This window comes from Rhipicephalus microplus, chromosome 5 (genome assembly GCF_043290135.1).
Source record: "Rhipicephalus microplus isolate Deutch F79 chromosome 5, USDA_Rmic, whole genome shotgun sequence".
NCBI lineage: Eukaryota > Metazoa > Arthropoda > Arachnida > Ixodida > Ixodidae > Rhipicephalus > Rhipicephalus microplus.
In genome coordinates, this window is record NC_134704.1 from 215,169,012 (window position 1) to 215,187,767 (window position 18,756).

General features: G+C 49.5%; 1 protein-coding gene across 8 annotated transcripts in view; it reads right to left on the reverse strand.

Annotated features, from left to right (window-relative positions):
- LOC119173523 (solute carrier family 41 member 3) overlaps nucleotides 1-18,756 on the reverse strand; it is an 880,209-nt gene that overhangs the window by 529,762 nt on the left and 331,691 nt on the right. The window lies entirely within an intron of this gene.

Genomic DNA, 18,756 nt, shown 5'->3' on the forward strand with positions numbered 1-18,756 from the left:
CGGTGTGAATTTCTGTGGCAGTAGCGGGATCGTAGTGACGAAGAATAGGTGGCGAGGTCAGCAGGCGGCGCAGCTGGCGAAATGCGTCTTCACATGCAGGTGACCATGCAGATATCCTTTTGCTGTTAAAAAGCAGACTCGTGAGAGGTGCGATGATGGACGCGAGGTTGCGCATGAAGCGACGAAATTAAGAGCCGAGACCGACAAACCTTTTTAGGGCTTTCAGTGATGTGGGCAATGAGAAGTCAGCGACAGCTCGAAGCTTATCGGGATCCGGAAGAACACCGTCCCTTGTGATGACATGTCCCAAGATGGTTAGTTTTCGTGCTGCGAAGTGGCACTTCTTGGAGTTAAGTTGTAGGCCAGCAGAGGTCGACACGTCAGAATCTCGTGGAGGCGAACAATATGTGTCGGGAAATAAGATGAAAAGAAGTCCACGAGTGTTGAAGATTGGGCGAGTTGGATCGTCGTATTGAACTGGTATAGCGCATTACGGAGAAGAAGAAACGGCCGAGCAGACCGACACAAAAGGACAGAGCGCTAACTGCCAACTGAGCTTTATTGTCAAACTGCATCAAATATGTAGACCGGCGCAAGCTTACAAAACCACCCTAACGCAACGACAAGATAACACACATCACACCGTCACATATTACAGATTCATAGGCGGTTATCCTGATTAAGGAAGGCCACTTCATGTTCAGATAAAACCAAAGAAGGGGCGCTAATACACGTGCTGCCAGCTCTTGCTATAGGATGCGCTTCTATAATTTCTCGAGTTAATTGTGACGGGTGCTTTTTTACCACTTCACTTTGATCAAACATGGGGGTACATCCACAATCGCGGCAGTGAATTCCAATGTGGCCCTGAATTGCTTTGTGAACAATATAATGGTGCTCTTTACGCCTTTCATTAAGGCATCACCCCGTTTGGACGAAATACCACATACACATGAGAATGGAATCGCGTAAACAACCCCCGCTACACACGGCACAAACCGAGTTTTGTGCTTCGTTGCGCAACCAGTGGTACGTGATTTGAGAGGGTTGACTGCTTTTCAAAGCCACTGTAACTTATCCGGCGCTGAAAACACCACTTTGACGCTGCATTTCTCTCCTATCTTTTTTATCCGGTGGGAAATGTCATGCACGTAGGGTAAAACTATATACGGGTCTTTTTCGGTCATTATATTCCGGCTGAGCCTCGGAGTTGCAGCCTTTCTTTATCTGTTTTAATAGCTTTTCAGCTATAGATGCCAGTAGGATAGCTGGGTACCCAGCACTCAAAAGCCTTTCAGCTTGAGCTGCAAAGCTGCGCTGCATGACATGATGACACAATTTCCCAAGAGGATTGATGAGAGAAAGATTTGTGATGCTGCGCTTAACTTGGAATGGGAAGAGTCATAGGGTAAAAGGGGTTTTCCATTTCTAGGTTCAAATAGCCAGCACACATGGTCAGGAAAAAGAATTAAATTCAAATCTAAAAAGCGTAAGCTATTGTCAACTGGCAACTCATGAGTCAATAAAAGTGGTTGAAAACATTCTTTAAAAGTCATTACACTACCGTCGGTTACGTGCTGGCAGGCAGCGTCACTGCAGTCAATGAAAATTAAAAAATTCCGCCATATCCACGAAGTGAATGATGATGAGTGGGCGAAGCTCCGGAGGTAAACCTGGTAAACCATGAATCCTCTGTACATTTTGCCCACTCGATTTTATTACATCGCTCCCCCTAGCGTACGTCGCCGCACTAAATCGAACGATTGCCTTCAACCAATGACACGCGCCATATGTGACATCATTCCTATTTTATAAGATCTCGCGTCTTTCATCAACTACAAGTACCGCTTTCTAGTTTATAACATCTTGCATCTTTTCATCATCAGCTACAAGTACCACCATCTAGTAAACACTACAAGAACTAAACGAGAGGTGGCTACATACAGGAGACGGTACCGCCATCTAGTGAACACTGCAAGAACTAAACTAGAGGTGGCTACATGGATGGATGGATGGATATGGCTGTACCCTTTAGATCGGGCGGTGGCTAGCGCCACCAAGCCGTAATATCTAATGAACCAAAAACTATATTTATTTTTTTTCCTTAAAAAAGAGTTTGAGGATTCGTACTTTGCAGTGAAGAGTTTAATTTTCACTCGCGCATTGACTTTAGCTACCAATCAGATAACCTCCTTCTAGTGAAGTCTACCCGCTTAAAGTTTATTTTGCCCTCCCGGTCCCTAAACCCCAGTGCTTTGAAAAACTCTGCGCCATCATCCTGAATTATAGGGTGAAGCCCTTTACAGAACATTATCAAGTGTTCGGCAGTTTCTTCTTCCTCTCCACACGCACTGCATACTGTGTCTACCCCTTCGTATTTGGCCCGATATGTCTTGGTTTGCAGTACTCCCGTTCTGCCCTCAAACAGTAGAGAACTACCCCGAGTATTATCATAGATCCTTCCCTTGGCAATTTCCTGTTTAAACGTTCGATAGACCTCTAGTGCGGACTTCTTAATCATGCCCATTCTCCACATGTCAGTCTCCGTTTCCTACACTTTCTTCTTAACCAATAGTTCTTTTTGGTTTGGCCACCTGCTGTTTTCTAAGTATTTACCAGTCAACTTCCTGGTTCGCTTCCTCCATTTTGTATCGACATTCTTCATGTACAAGTAACTGAAAACCTTCCTAGCCCAACGATCTTCCCCCATTTCTCTCAATCGCTTCTCAAATTTTATCTTGCTGCTAGCTTCCCTGCCCTCAAATGATGTCCATCCCATATCACCTTGTACTCCCTGATTTGGTGTATTCCCGTGAGCTCCTAAAGCAAGCCTACCTATTCCACGTTGCTTAATTTCTAATCTTGCTTGAACTTCTGATCTCATGCACAAGACCGCATTGCCGAACGTCAGCCCAGGAACCATGACCCCTTTCCATATTCCTGTCACAACATCATACCTATTGTAATTCCACAGTGCCCTATTTTTCATGACTGCTGCATTCCTGTTACCTTTAGTCGTCACGTATATTTCGTGTTCCCTCAGATACTCGGTCCCATTGCTTATCCATACGCCCAGATATTTGTATTTATCTGTTATCTCTAGCGCGACCTCCTGTATTCTAAGCTCACTACCTTCGTTGTCATTGAAAATCATGACTGCTGATTTTTCCTTACTGAATCTGAAATCTAACCTATCTCCCTACATACAGGGGATGGTACCGTCATCTAGTGAACACTGCAAGAACTAAACTAGAGGTGGCTACATACAGGCTACAGGGGACGCACAGCCCACGCCCTAAGGAGCTTCGCCCCTAAAAGTCGTCCCTAAAAGTGCTCCCTGAAGTGTTTCGACGCGTATTGAGCCGCGCACCGAAGTTCGCCACGGAACCAGCCGATTCGCCGTACGATCTGCTCACCTACGTCAGGCAAGTGGCTCGACAGATTCCTGAGGGTGAATGGGACAGGTGTGTTGCCGATGGCGTTGATGTGGTTTCGCGTTTCATGCCTTCGACCAAAAAACTGCCATTTGAGAAAGTCGTGGGACACTTAAAAGATAATTCACTAGCTCTGTTACCTTCTGACAAAGAGGGAGGTTTTGTCGTTTTACCGAACTCTATTCATTGAGAAAGCGACCACAGCTGTTCACTCCGTATTTAGAACTGAGGATGACACTTCCCTCAGCAAAGTTAAATCCCAGGCAAAAAAGCTATGTGCCACCTTGGGTTTCGAAAAACTTGCCAAAGCAGTGGATAAGTGCAAAAAGCTTAGCCTTGATGTGTTCTTTACGGCCAAAACACACAATGTCGATTGCCCTCTGCGGGTAATTGTGACAGAGACAGGAACATGGCAAAAAACTGTGGCATTATTTTTGCAAAAAAAAACTCAAATTGCTCGCCATCGATGACCCCTTTTTAACTAGGAATTCGGACATTGTGGTCAACTTTCTGGAACATAACGACAGGGGCTTAAAAGCTCTTTCGGTCGATATAAAAGATTTGTATTACTCTTTTCCGCATGAGAAGTTGTTACAGTGTGTTGACCATGCTATTGACTCATTTGGTGCTGTAGCCTTCCAGAATCTCACGGGTGTCCATAACAGTAACCTCTTAGATCTTCTGTCCTTTTACATCAAGTCGACTTTTGTGTCTTTTAATGATCGTAAATACATACAGAATAGTGGTGTCTGCATCGGGTCATGCCTCGCCCCGATCCTTAGTGACATATATCTTGCACATCATGACCGGTTGCTGATGAGCATGCTGCACCAAAATATTGTCACCAAAATATGTCGTTATGTAGACGACTTTTTAATTTTCATTGACTGCAGCGCCGCTACCTGCCAGCACCTAACCGACGGTATTGTAATGACTATTCAAGAATGTTTTAAACCACTTTTATTGACTCATGAGTTGCCAGTTGACAATAGGTTACGCTTTTTTGATTTGAATTTGATTCTTTCACCTGACCATGTGTGCTGGCTATTTGAACCTAGAAATGGAAAACCCCTTTTACCCTATGACTCTTCCCATTCCAAGTTAGTTAAGCGCAGCATCACAAATCTTTCTCTCATCAATCCTCTTAGGAAATCGTGTCATCATGTCATGCAGCGCAGCTTTGCAGCTCAAGCTGAAAGGCTTTTGAGTGCTGGGTGCCCAGCTATCCTACTGGCATCTATAGCTGAAAAGCTATTAAAACAGATAAAGTAAGGCTGCAAGTCTGAGGCTCAGCCGGAATCTAACGACCGAATAAGACCCGTAGTTTTACCCTACGTGCATGACCTTGCCCACCGGCTAAAAAAGATAGGAGAGAAAAGCAGCGTCAAAGAGGTGTTTTCAGCGCCGGATAAGTTACAGCGGCTTTTCAAAGCAGTCAACCCTCTCAAATCACGTACAACTGGTTGCGCAACTAAGCACAAAACTCGGTTTGTGCCGTGTGTAGCGGGGGTTGTTTACGCGATTTCATTCTTATGTGGTATGTGGTATTTCGGCCAAACGGGGCGATGCCTTATGAAAGGCTAAAAGAGCACCATTATAATGTTCACAAAGCAATCCAGGGCCACATTGGAATTCACTGCCGCGATTGTGGATGTACCCCCATGTTTGATCATGGTGAAGTGGTAAAAAAGCACTCGTCACAAATAACTCGAGAAATTATAGAAGCGCATTGTATAGCAAAAGCTGGCAGCACGTGTATTAGCGCCCCTTCTTTGGTTTAATCTTAACATGAAGTGTCCTTCCTTAATCAGGATAACCACCTATGAATCTGTGATATGTGACGGTGTGATGTGTGTTATCTTGTCGTTGCGTTAGGGTGGTTTTGTATGCTTGCGCCGGTCTACATATTTGATGCAGTTTGACAATAATGCTCAGTTGGAAGTTAGCGCTTTGTCCTCTTGTGTCGGTCTGCTCGGCCGTTTGTTCTTCCCCGTAATGCGCTATACCAGTTCAAGACTAAAAGGCTAAGATGTCGTCCAGGTAACACAAGCAAGTTTTCCACTTATGGGCACGCAAGATGGTATCCATTATGCGCTCAAATGTGGCAGGTGCGTTGCAGAGCCCAAATGGCATGACTTTGAACTCATATCGGCCATCTGGCGTTAAAAACGCTATTTTAGGGCGATCACATTCAGCCATTAGCACCTGCCAGTATCCAGAACGCAGATCCAAGGATGTAAAGTACTCGGCGCCTTGTAAACAGTCAAGAGTGTCGTCTATTCGTGGTAGCGGGTAGACATCTTTCTTCGTAATCTTGTTTAAGCGGTGATAGTCCACGCGAAATCGAAAGGTGCCATCTTTTTTCTTTACCAGAACCACAGGTGATGACCAAGCGCTTTGAGAAGGCTGTATGACCCCACGTTTAAGCATGTCGTCTACTTGCTCCGTAATGACGCGACGCTCTTCGGCGGAAACGCGGTAAGGACGCTGTCGCATAGGCGAATGTGAGCCGGTGTCAATAGTATGAGTGATAGTCGTGGTGTGGCCCAAAGCAGGTTCTTGAAAGTCGAAAGAAGAGCGAAACTTGTTAAGTAGAGCAACAAGTTGGCGGCGATGCGAGAGGGGAAGGTCTGCGTCAATAGCATTGTCGAAGGCTGACAGACTTGATGGCTCAGACGCATGAGTGATTGCGGCAATGTTACATGGCATTTCATCGGGAAGAATAATATCATCGATATGGTCGACAGGTTGCACATATCCCAACGTTTCACCACGAAGTAAGCCAATGGGGTAGTTGCAGCGGTTGGTAACCAGCATTACGGTTAAACCAGACGCAATTCTAAGAACGGCAAATGGGAGAACGATGCCCTTGCGTTCAGTAAAAACTGGAGATGGCGTGAACACCAGCGTGGCGTCAGGTTGCACTACACATGAAAGGCTTATAGGGACCGAAGGTCGTGGAGGCAAGGTGATGTCGTTATCAGTGATGAGTTTGCAGAGCCGAGAATACCGGTCGGGTGGTGGAAATTCACAAGTTGGCACAAGGGACACTTCGGCACGGGAACAATCGATGATAGCTTGATGATGTGATAAGAAATCCCAACCGAGGATAAAGTTATGAGAGCAAGATGGCCAACAAAAAACTGTACGACGTACAAAACGTCTTGGATGACGACGCGCGCCGTACACACAGCCGACGGATGAATGCATTGCGCGCTAGCCGTGAACAGCACCATGCCACAGAGAGATGTGGTCACTTTCTTCAGTTTCCGACAAAATTTTGCGTTCATCACAGAAACGGCGGCCCCTGCATTAATTACCGCTAATGTGGCGACTTCCTCAACATCGACATCAACAACATTTTGCGGCGAAAATGGAGGCCTTGGGAATTGCACGCAAGTTGCAGTTCTTGCCTCCGAAACTGCACTCATTAGTTTCCCTCCTCAGGAGGTGGTCGACGACGCATAGGCGATGACGATCGGCGACGAGGGGATGGGAAAGGAGCAGTCGATGGGCGGCGATCCGAGTCTGAGTGCCTCTGTTCATATGCAGACGTGGTGGCCTGCTGCGGCACGTTGGTAGGAGTTCCGAAGTATGCGTTTGCAGGTGTGGGGCGACGGCGGCATAAGCGTGCAATGTGGCCAGCGATGCCACAGGCGAAGCAAATAGGACAATTGTCTTGGGTGCGCCACTCATTAGATCGACGGAAAAAGCGAGGTGGGGGCCTGTAAACTGGAGGCGAGGCCGGAGGAGGTGGAGCCGATAAGGCGACTGGATGTGGTGGGAGCCGCGCGACCACAGCTGCGTAGCTGAGAGGTGAAGGTGGTGCCGGTGGTGCGTAGCCGAGAGCTGAGAGATTAGGTGCTACTGAAGTGCATGAGTAAGGGGCCTGCACTGTAGGGAGGACATCGCAAATTTCAGTGCGTATGGCCTGCTGCAGTGTCGAACGCAGGCTTGCGGTGGGCGCGTCGCAATGCGGCAGCATTGAGAGCTGTCGGGCGACTTCCTCTTTGATGAAGTCTTTAATCTGGTTGGACAGACTTTCTTGGCGAACGTTGGCATTTGCGAGTGCGACCGCCGAGATTGAATCCTGTGGTGGGACACTCTGTCGGGCGATGGAACGCTGACGGCGCAATTCATCAAAGCTCTGGCAGAGGCTGACGAGGATTGCCACCGTGGTCGGGCTTTTCGCTAGCAACATCTGGAATGCGCCATCTTCGATGCCCTTGAGAATCTGCCGAATTTTCTCTCCTTCGGGCATAGATAAATTCACACGCCTGCAGAGGTTGAGCACGTCCCCTATGTAACTAGTAAACGTCTCGCCAGGCTGCTGGGCTCGGTGGCGCAGGCGCTGGTCAGCGCGGAGCTTGCGGACCTCTGGTCGGCCGAACACTTCAGTCACGAGTATCTTAAAGGAGGACCAGTTGGCGATGGCGGTTTCGCGGTTGGTAAACCAAAGCTTAGCTACATCTGCCAAGTAGAAGATAACGTAGGCGAGCTTAGAGTCGTTGTTCCACTTGTTGCTGGCACTTACGCGTTCGTACAAAGAGAGCCAGTCTTCGACGTCTTGCTCACCACTGCCGCTGAAGATTGGTGGGTCCCGTTGGCGAGTAGCGCCGGGGCAGGTAGACGGAAGAGCCGGTGGTGCTAGCTGGGCTAGGATGGGCTGGTTAGTGACGGCTTCAGTAATGTCTCGCGGTGGTCTCTCGGGCAACTCGCGAGAGTGGAGCTCCAGGTCTGCTTGGGGATCTCAGCAGACTCCACCAAATGTGATGACGTTTATTGAACCAGAGAAGTCGCAGCGATGTCGCAACGAATAATGGCCGTACGACAAGTCTGGCAAAGGCGGCCCAGGTTCTCGTGCAATCAGAGCACGGGGTTTTTCATTCTCTTTGGAAGGCGCATACGCGTTGGTGCGTATGCTCCACTACAATATATATATATATATATATATATATATATATATATATATATATATATATATATATATATATATATACACATATATATATTGTGATGTAACGGTGAAGGCAACCTTTATTAGGCCCAGAAGGCACGATGAAGTGACCACACCCAAGGCACAGAACTCAGGCAAGCCAAGTCCCCACAGCAGATGAAGATGATGACCACTCATGATGACGAACATGTGTAGAGATAGTAGATGTGCTTAATGAATGCCTATACTAACTTCCCCACCACGTGAAAGCGGTCATCCTGACCGCAGTTCTTGGCCGCAGTTTAAAGTTAAGAGGAACGCCGTATGAAAGGCTTCATGCGGGATACGTGGACTCTTTCTGCTGCCTTGTAGCGGTGGTTCGTCGGAAGAAGAACGGGTACCACGCGATAATTCACAGGAGACGTTTGCTCCAAGACAGTGTAGGGGCCAATAAAACGTAATTGAATCTTCTCGCACAGGCCGGGTGTGCGAATGGGTGTAAGAAGGAGGACTTCGTCGCCAGGGCTGAAGGACACGGCACGATGAGAGGTATAATATTCAATCTTGCGATCCTGTTGCTTGGCTTCAGGGTTGACACGAGCCAGCTGGCGACAATGAAGTAGACGAGACACGTATCTTCACTTGAAGACGAACATGGTTTGGCAGGCGCAGAGAAGAACGAAACATCGAGGAAAGAAGAGGGGAAGCGACCGTGGACGAGGTAGAATGGCGAGTAACCGGTTGTGCGCTGTACAGAGGTATTATACGCAAAAGTGACAAATGGCGAATTGGTGTCCCAGTTTCTGTGGTCGGGTTCGATATACATCGCTATCATATCTGACAGTGTACGATGAAAGCGCTCTGTCAGGCCGTTCGTCTGAGGGTGGTAACTGGAGCTTGTTTTGTGTGTTGTGCCGGATGCCTTGAGCACTTCTTCGACGAGTTCTGAAAGAAATACTCTTCCACGGTCGCTCAGGATTACACGAGGAGCTCCGTGTCGAAGGATTATTGCTCGAAGGATGAAGTCAGCCACTTCCGAAGCTGATGCAGAAGGCACGGGAGCTGTTTCGGCGTAGCGGGTAAAGTGGTCGACAGCTGTCACTATCCATCGATTGCCCGTGACAGTCATAGGAAGCGGACCATACAGGTCAACCCCAACTACCTCGAATGGTTGCAGGGGACACGGGAGCGATTGCAATTGTCCACTTCGAGTTGATGTAGGTAGCTTGCGACGCTGACAAAGGGCGCATGAGGCAACGTACTTCGCGACACAGATGGACAAGCCCGGCCAGTAGTAGTGACATCTTATGCAGTCATACGTTTTCTGGAAGCCCATGTGTCCAGCAGACATGTCGTCGTGATATGTCATGAGGACTTGAGCCCGAAAAGAGCGAGGTAGAACGGGCACCCAGCGTTGACCATCAGGGTGGTAGATATGAAGGTACAGGACGTGGTTGTTGAGCTTGAATTGCGTCAGCTGTCGGCGAAGACGGGCATTAGGGGGCCGGCAAGTCCCGCCAAGACGGTCCATGATGCGGCGACAGTAAGGGTCAGAACGTTGGTGAGATAAGAACAAACCACACTCGCTAGGAGAAGTTCGGTCCACAGCAGCTAATGACGAAACATGTAGGGAAGACACGGCCGAAAGCTTCTCGAGTGCGGCAGTGGCGGGTTTGTTAAGTGGCTACGAAGAGAGCGGGCTACGCGAAAGTGCTTCGGCGTCTTGGTGTTTATTTCCCGACTTGTATGTAATCGTGAAGTCGTATTCTTGTAAGCGAAGAATCCAGCGACCAAGGCGGCCGGACAAGTTCTTGATTGTCGAGAGCCAGCACAAGGCGTGATGATCCGTAACCACAGCACAGAGACTCCGCACAGCAAATTGCACAAAATGAAGAATACCAGCTATAAAAACGCGAGCGGTGCACATAGTGGCAGGTCTAATGGCGTCCCCTTGAGCAGCGAGCAGTGTAGGTCCATCATAAGGGGTGGTGACTTTTCACAGACGTGAGCACAAGGAACGATCAATCACAGACAAACAAGCACCAGTGTCTAATAAAGCGTCCACGTACACACCTTCTATTAAAACAGATATCGTATTGTATGGACGCACTGGAGGAATTTCTGTCTTTTCGTTCGATGCAGCTTTTCCTCCAAAAGCTGCAGAGGTTAGTTTTCCGGGCGTTGGTTGGTGAATTGCAAGACAGGTCGCAATGGAGACGTGGAGTGGCGGAGGGGTGAGGGTGAGCGGCGTCTAGTAGAGCGGTATGGAGTGGTTGGCTCAGACGTCGCAGTTGGGGACAGTGAGCGACGTAGCGGCGGATCATGAGGACGACGTTGGAAAGCGTACCAGCTTGTCCCATCATCCCGTCCGTAGGTGTCGAATTCACGACGCTCGTCCTGCTGACGCTTCCGACAGACACGTGCAATGTGACCCCGATAGCCGCAGTAATAACAGATCGGACGAGGCGGCCGCCATGGTGGGTGAAAGGGCTGGCTAGGCGCTCTCAGAGTTAACGAAGCCAGTGGGACAGGCGTCGAGTGTGCGAGAATCGGTTGTACGACGGGTGGTGAGCCAGCGAGGACGTGTGCGTACGTCGGCAGGAGTCGAGGTACGTGAGAGTCTACATACGCTGGCACGGTCATGGACGCCAACTCCTCTTTGATAACGTCGCGCAAAACAGTTTTGGACGGGGGAGGTGGACTCGGTGTCATTGAGAGGCCGAAAGATCGTAGATATTCCCGTATAATTGCCCGAATCATGGCACGCAATGAGGCATCAGTCGGGGTGGTGTTTTCAGCGCTGTCCGGCAGTAACCGTTGGGACTCAAGTTCCTCTAGGCGTTGGCACGTGGCAACCACGTCAGCGACTGTGGTCGGGTTTTGTATGACCAAGGCATTGAACGCGACCATGCCGATCAATTTCAATAGATGACGAACTCTCTCTGATTCAGACATGGACGTGCTGAAACGGTGACAGAGAGCAAGGACATCCTCTATGTACGATGTGTAAGACTCACCGCATTGTTGCTTGCGAGCATCCAGTGTCTTCTTCGCGAGAGCGGAACGAACTACCGGGGTGCCGAAAATTTGGCAAAGCTGTTGCTTGAAACGTGTCCAGTCCGTAATGTCCGTTTTATGATTGAAAAACCATGTTTTCGCTACGCCTGTCAGGTAGAAAGAAACACGGTGAAGCTTGGTAGCATCATCCCAGTTGTTAGTGGAACTCGCTCGATTGAACTGGTTTAACCAAGCCTCCACATCTTCACCTCGAAGTCCGGTGAACGTGGGCGGCTCACGCTGGTGCGCGTTGATAATCCACGATGAATAGGGCACGGTAGCCGGGGCCGTGGAGGTAGACGCAGAAGCGCCGGTTGGCTCGTCCTGAGGCATGTTACCGGACACCTGGCACAAACGACGACCTGAGCGGAGCTTCAGGAGGTAAAGCGGGCTGGGAGAGGACGGAAAATCGTAGAGCACATTCCACCACTTGTGATGTAACGGTGAAGGAAACCTTTATTAGGCCCAGAAGGCACGATGAAGTGACCACACCCAAGGCACAGAACTCAGGCAAGCCAAGTCCCCACAGCAGATGAAAATGATGACCACTCATGATGATGAACATGTGTAGAGATAGTAGATGTGCTTATTGAATGCCTACAATAAATATATATATATATATATATATATATATATATATATATGTATATATATATATATATATATATATTTATATTGTCACGAACAAATCAAGACCTGCAGCCAGGAGTTCACTTGAACCAGAGCAACGAAGATGTTCTCTTCTTCTTCGCCCCCAAAAACGCGTATGAGCCACAGTGGCTCGTTCATAAATGGGGCATTACCCCCTCTCTCAAGAAGCATCGTCTCGATACTGTACATGAAGGCAAAAAAAGAAAAGAAAATTAGATGAAAATTAGAATGTGAGCAAAATGAATGGCGTAAGGCGGAATAACGTAGTTGGTTGTGGGGACAAAAGTTAAATGAAAAATAAGAAAAATAGGAAAAATGTAAGAAAAAGACGAAACAAAAATAAAGACGCGAAGTTACCAATGAAGTCAGTCACTCACTGGCGATTCACAGCGCGAAAAGTATGGTTTGAGACGTGAAACATGAATGACTTCAGTTTGCGGGGTGAAACGGGAACGTCTCGAATTGTCTTGTGGGAGAACCTCGTAAGTGACGTCGCTGAGACGTCGCACAACCTTGTAAGGGCCGAAGTAGCGGCGAAGAAGCTTTTCTGAACGTCCATGGTGTCGAATAGGGGTCCACACCCAGACTTCATCACCTGGCTTAAAAATAACTTCACGGTGGCGAAGATTGTATCGGCGCGCGTCTGCGGTTTGGTGACGTTGAATACGGTGACAAGCAAGTTGACGGGCCTCTTCTGCGCACTGTGCGAATTTGGCGGCATCCGTGTGGTATATTCCTAAGTTGTCGGGCAGGAGCATGGCGTCGAGCATCGTCGTGATGTCGCGACCGTGGACTAAGCGAAAAGGTGTGAAACTGGTACTTTCTTGAACAGCAGTGTTATACGCAAAAGTTACGTAGGGAAGTATGCTGTCCCACTTCTTGTGATTGATGTCCACATACATTGACAGCATGTCTGCAATTGTCTTATTGAGTCGTTCAGTCAGCCCATTTGCTTGCTGGTGGTAAGCCGTTGTTTTACGATGTTCCGTGTCACTTAATTGCAAGACTTCCTGCAGCATCTCTGCGGTGAAAGCTGTCCCACGATCAGTTATGGCGACAGCTGGAGCACCGTGACGTAAGACGATGCTGTTAACAAAAAATTGGGCGACATCTGCCGCGGTGGCTTTTGGAAGTGCCTTGGTTTCACAGTAGCGTGTTAAGTAGTCTGTAGCGACGACAATCCGCCGGTTTCCAGACGAAAACATGGGGAATGACCCTAGCAAGTCCATGCCAATCTGATGAAAGGGTGCCTTTGGTGGGCTAATTGGGTGCAGTAGTCCCGTTGGTCGTAAAGGTGGAATCTAACGTCGCTGACAGTCGCGACACGTGCGAACGTAGTGCTTCACAGTCTTCGCGAGACGTGGCCAGTAGTAGGAGCGTGGAATCCGTTGCAGCGTGCGCGTATAGCCGAGGTGTCCGGATGATGGCTCATCATGACACGCACGTAAAATGTCACCACGAAGCGTAGTTGGCACAACAAGCAGATACATAGCTTGTGTAGGATGAAAGTTGTTTTTATAAAGCACTCTGTCACGGAAACAAAAGGAAGATAGTGAGCGTGCAAAGCTTCGAGGAGGGTGGGAATTGCGTCCTTCCAGGTAGTAAATGAGCGGGATGAGCTCCGAGTCGTGACGCTGTTGCTCAGCTAAGCTGGTTGCTGAAGCGGCAGAAAGAAAAGTGTCGTCGTCTTCAAGGTCAGTGTTGGCATTTTCGACCGGTACACGTGAGAGACAGTCGGCGTCGTTGTGTTTTTGCCCAGATTTGTGGACGATGGTGACATCGAAATCTTGTAGCCGAAGGCTCCATCGTGCTAGACAACCTGAGGGATATTTGAGATTCGCGAGCCAACAAAGGAAATGGTGGTCGCTAACTACCCTGAATGGGCGGCCATACAAGTATGGGCGGAACTTTGTTATGGCCCATACAACAGCGAGTCATTCCTTTTCGGTTGCGGAATAGTTTTTCTCCGCTGGGGATAACGTTCTGCTCACATAAGCGATCACGTGCTCTACGCCATTTTGCCACTGAACTAATACTACTCCTAGTCAAACGTTGCTGGCGTCAGTGTGTAATTCCGTGTCAGCGCTTTCGTCAAAATGACCTAGTACAGGCGGAGCCTGGAGAAGGTTTCGGAGGGTGTCGAACGCATGGCATTGATCGGGACCCCAAACAAACGAGACACCATCTTTTGTAAGCTTGTTGAGGGGTTCAGCAATCTTCGAGAAGTTTTTGACAATGCGCCTGTAATACGCACAGAGCCCCAAAAATCGGCATAGGTTGCGCTTATTTGTGGGCGCGGGAAAGGCGGCAACGGCGCGGGTTTTCTCGGGATCTGGGCGGATGCCGGCATGGCTCACAACGTGACCAAGGAACTTCAGTTCTTCATATCCAAAATGACATTTGTCGGGTTTGAGAGACAACCCCGCTGTTCTAATTGCCTGAAGAACTGCATGAAGGCGTTGGACGTGTTGTTCAAACGTGTCTGCAAAGAACACAACGTCATCAAGGTAAACAAGACATGATTGCCATTTGAGCCCCGTGAGAACCGTATCCATCATTCTTTGAAAAGTAGCTGGCGCTGAGCATAGACCGAAAGGCAACACTTTAAACTCGTATAGACCGTCGGGAGTAATAAACGCCGTCTTTTCGCGGTCGCGCTCGTCCACTGCGATTTGCCAGTAGCCGCTACGCAAATCCATGGAGGAAAAATATTTAGCATTGCGTATACGATCTAACGAGTCATCTATCCAGGGTAGAGGATAAACGTCCTTTTTGGTGACCTTGTTCAGTTTACGGTAATCAACGCAAAAACGCAACGTACCGTCCTTCTTTACTAGCACAACTGGCGAAGCCCAGGGACTGGTTGATGGCTGAATGACGTAGTCCTGAAGCATCTGCTGGACTTGGTCACGTATAGCATCTTGCTCTTTTTGCGACACCCTATAGGCATGTTGTCGGATGGGTCTCTTAGTGGGTTCTGTGATGATACGATGTTGAGCAAGTGGTGTCTGTTTAACCTTTGACGTAGTGGGAAAGCAGTCTTGAAATGAGCCGAGTATACGCAAAAGGCTTTCTCGTTGAGCCGAAGGTAGTCTCTCGTTTACGTCGAGAGTGCTCACGAAGGCCTCGTCAGGGTGGTCATTCGATGAAAATGAAGCTAACGTTGACGGACCATCAGCATCGGCAAGTTCTTCACAATATGCAATGGCAGTGTGTCTCGTTAGGTGGCGTTATTCGTCGCTGAAGTTCGTGACCAGCAGGTGAGCATGCCTATTGCTAGGCTGAATGATTCCTCGGGCAACACAGATTTGTCGTGAAATAAGGAGAGACAAATTGGCCTCTGCAATTACCGCGTCAGACAAGTCCTGTCCCAATTCTACTTTGACAAAGAGGCTGCTTCGAGGTGGGAGAGTCAGAGAATCGTCGGTAACACAGAGCGCTCTTTTCCGGAATTGCGTACTGTCAGTTGCGGCGCCAAAAGGATCCTCGAACGACACAAGTAATTCACAGAGGTCGATGACGGCGCCGTATTCACGAAGGAAGTCCATTCCTAGAATGACTGGTCGAGAGCACACGCGCAATACGAGGAAAGAGCCCGCAAACGTCGACGTACGTATTCGAATGCGTGCCGTGCACATACCAGTAGGCGTCACCAGATGGCCACCTGCCGTGCACAACTGAGGTCGTTGCCATGGCGTGGTAACCTTCCTCAGTTCAGATGCCAGTGTGGCGCTCTTTACGGAATAGTCGGCACCGGTGTCGACGAGGGCGTCAACAGCATGATTGTCGACGAAGACGGTGATTTCGGCAGAAACAATCTTTTTGCTGTCAGAGAACACTGCAAAACCGGAATCGCCCTCGTCCGGTCGTTGCGTCGAAGGAGGGTCTTTTACAGTTCGCCGGGCCGCGACTTCACCCCCAGAAGTCGCCGTTCCTAGTTTCCCCTGCGGGGACTTGGTGACCAGCTCCTGAAGGGAGCGGAAGACGACGAGGGCAAACTGGGTGACGTAGACCAGCGAGGCGATGGTGATCTCGACTGGTGGTGCCGAACAGTCGAAGGAGTACGTTGGCCCGTTAGATAGGCTTCAATTTCGCGGGGGCGCTCACCGTAGCGCGGGCATCGAGCATCAGGGTGGAAGCCGCGGAGACCTAGTTACCGGTATTGACAGTTCCGGTAAACGTGACCCGCTTCGCCACAGTGATGGCAGAGCGAACGGTTATCCGAGGTGCGCCACGTGCTTGCCTTGCTACCACTTTGTCTTGAGATAGACGATGGATAGGTGGGTGGGCTCGAAAACCTTGAACCGAGAGGTGGGCTCGAAGCAGTGTCGTAGAATGGCTGCATAGCCTGGTACCTTGGCCGCATAGCAGTGACTGTAGCCGGTGGCGCATGGGATCGCAATGCCGCTGCGTATGTCAGGACTGGGGCCTCGGGAATCGGCGGTGCGATTGGGGCCAGGAGTGCGACGGCCTGCCGGACTTCTTGTCTGATTACGTCCGTGAGGGCTGACACAGGTGGATGGGATCCCACTGCCTGACGCTGTCGCAATTCGTCCCGAACGATACTTCGAATGAAGTCTGCGAGGGTCTGTCTCTCACTGTCAGAGCCGATAGAGCATGTGGTGGCCGGGATCTGGCGTTCGTATTGTGACGACCGCGGCTGCAGCGTACGTTCCATTGTAGCTGCCTCACTGATGAACTGGGCGACTGTCGTCGGTGGATTGCGCAAGAGCCCAGCGAAAAGCTGTTCTTTTACTCCGCGCACCAAATGCCGCACCTTCTTTTCCTCTGGCATGGCAGGGTCCGCGCGCTTGAAGAGCCGAAGCATGTCCTCGACAAACATGGATACACGTTCGTTCGGCCGTTGGTTTCTGCAGGACATGGCTTGTTCAGCCCTCTCCTACCTCTCGATGTTGCGATAGGCGTCACGGAGCTGTCGGCTAAACTCTTGCATGTTGCAAAGGAGCCCTCGTCGTTCTCGTACCACGTCTTTGGGGAATCCTACAAGTAAAAGTAAACTCGGCACAGCTTGCGAACATCGTCCCATTCGTTGATACTGGCAACCAGATCAAAGTGGTCTAGCCAGTCATCAACATCCTCGAAGATGTCTCCATGCAACGGCTTTGGTGTCTGTGGCACGTGAAAAACATGGGCGAGATGAGAATCACGGGCATCGCTGGTTTGGACCGCCTGGCTTGTCATCGCAGCTGCCATATTTCTGGGTGTCGATGCCAATGGACCAAATTCAGGGGGTAACCCACGGAGGCGGTGGCTGATTCTTGCTCTGGGAGATGTAGCTGTCTCCACGATGGCCGACACAGCCGAAGTACACGTACCCAGCACCTCCACCAGTAATGTCACGAACAAAACAAGACCTGCAGCCAGGAGTTCACTTGAACCAGAGCAACGACGACGTTCTCTTCTTCTTCGCCCCCAAAAACGCGTATGAGCCACAGTGGATCGTTCATTAATGGTGGCAATATATATATATATATATATATATATATATATATATATATATATACGGGCATGTTGACATCTTGTGGGACGATGCGCGTGTGTGCCTGACGAGGAGGACGAAGGGTGGTCTCCGCTCGATCGCTGGTGAACCGGTCACGCCTTTACTGCTGGTTTTAAGTACATCTCATGCACAGCCTCGTCGATACGGCATGGCGTTTTATCCGCAACATATTTCATGGAGATGGAAGTTTCCGGTCCTCACCACGAAGCTTCCCACTGGCCGTGCCGTTCAGTCTCCGGCCATGGCTACCAATGACAGCATCTCGTCATCGACTCAATCTGTAGCTCCAGCCGTTACATAACCTGACTATGCCCTACCCGCGTGATCCCGGTACATTCTCCACACAACATGGGTTTGACGTTGACTACTGGCTCCGTACGTACGAGCGTGTTATCCAGACACACCGATGACACCCTACCATGATGCTCGCCAACGTAATCTTTTACTTGGACAGCACCCCACGTGTTCAGTTTGACGCCCATAACACCGAGATCACCAGCTCGGATATCTTCAAGGAGCGTCTACCCGACATCTATGGGGACCCGTCCGGTTGCTAAAAGGAAGCACGAAAAGAACTCGCCACTCGTGTGAAGTCTTCAAATTAGTCGTATGTCTCGTACATACAGGACGTTGTTACGAGTCATATTTATTGAAGTTTTTCGGTTTTTGTGAACGGGACGAAAATATTTTGACGCATTTCAAGCAAGGGTGTGCTGTCAAAACGGGTTGATTTCCTCTCGGCAAAGCCTGAACGAGGGGTTCGGGACTGGTTCGCGCAAAGGAAACGCACGAGCCAAGACAGGCCATTGTGAGCTCGACTCAAGAAAGGCCAATGTGTTTGCTGCGAGCAAGGCTTTCGAGACAGACCAGGAGGCATGTGGACCATTTTCGTGGTCACCGAAGCACTGGAAGTCTCAGAACGAGCATGGTATTCGCAGTTCAAGCTGAAAGCTAAAGCCAAACTAGTTGTGGCTGGATCTTTCGAGGAGAAGCGGAGTCTTGGATATTCGCAGCCAAACATCTGCTTCTAGCAAACGAGGAATGAAACGTGGGGTTGAAGGGAAGGAAAAGGCACTATGTGCTGCAGCCCTTGCAGAAGCCCGCCTCGACGACGAGGGATTAGTCGACCACTCTTTCTTTCCCTTTCTCCATAGGAA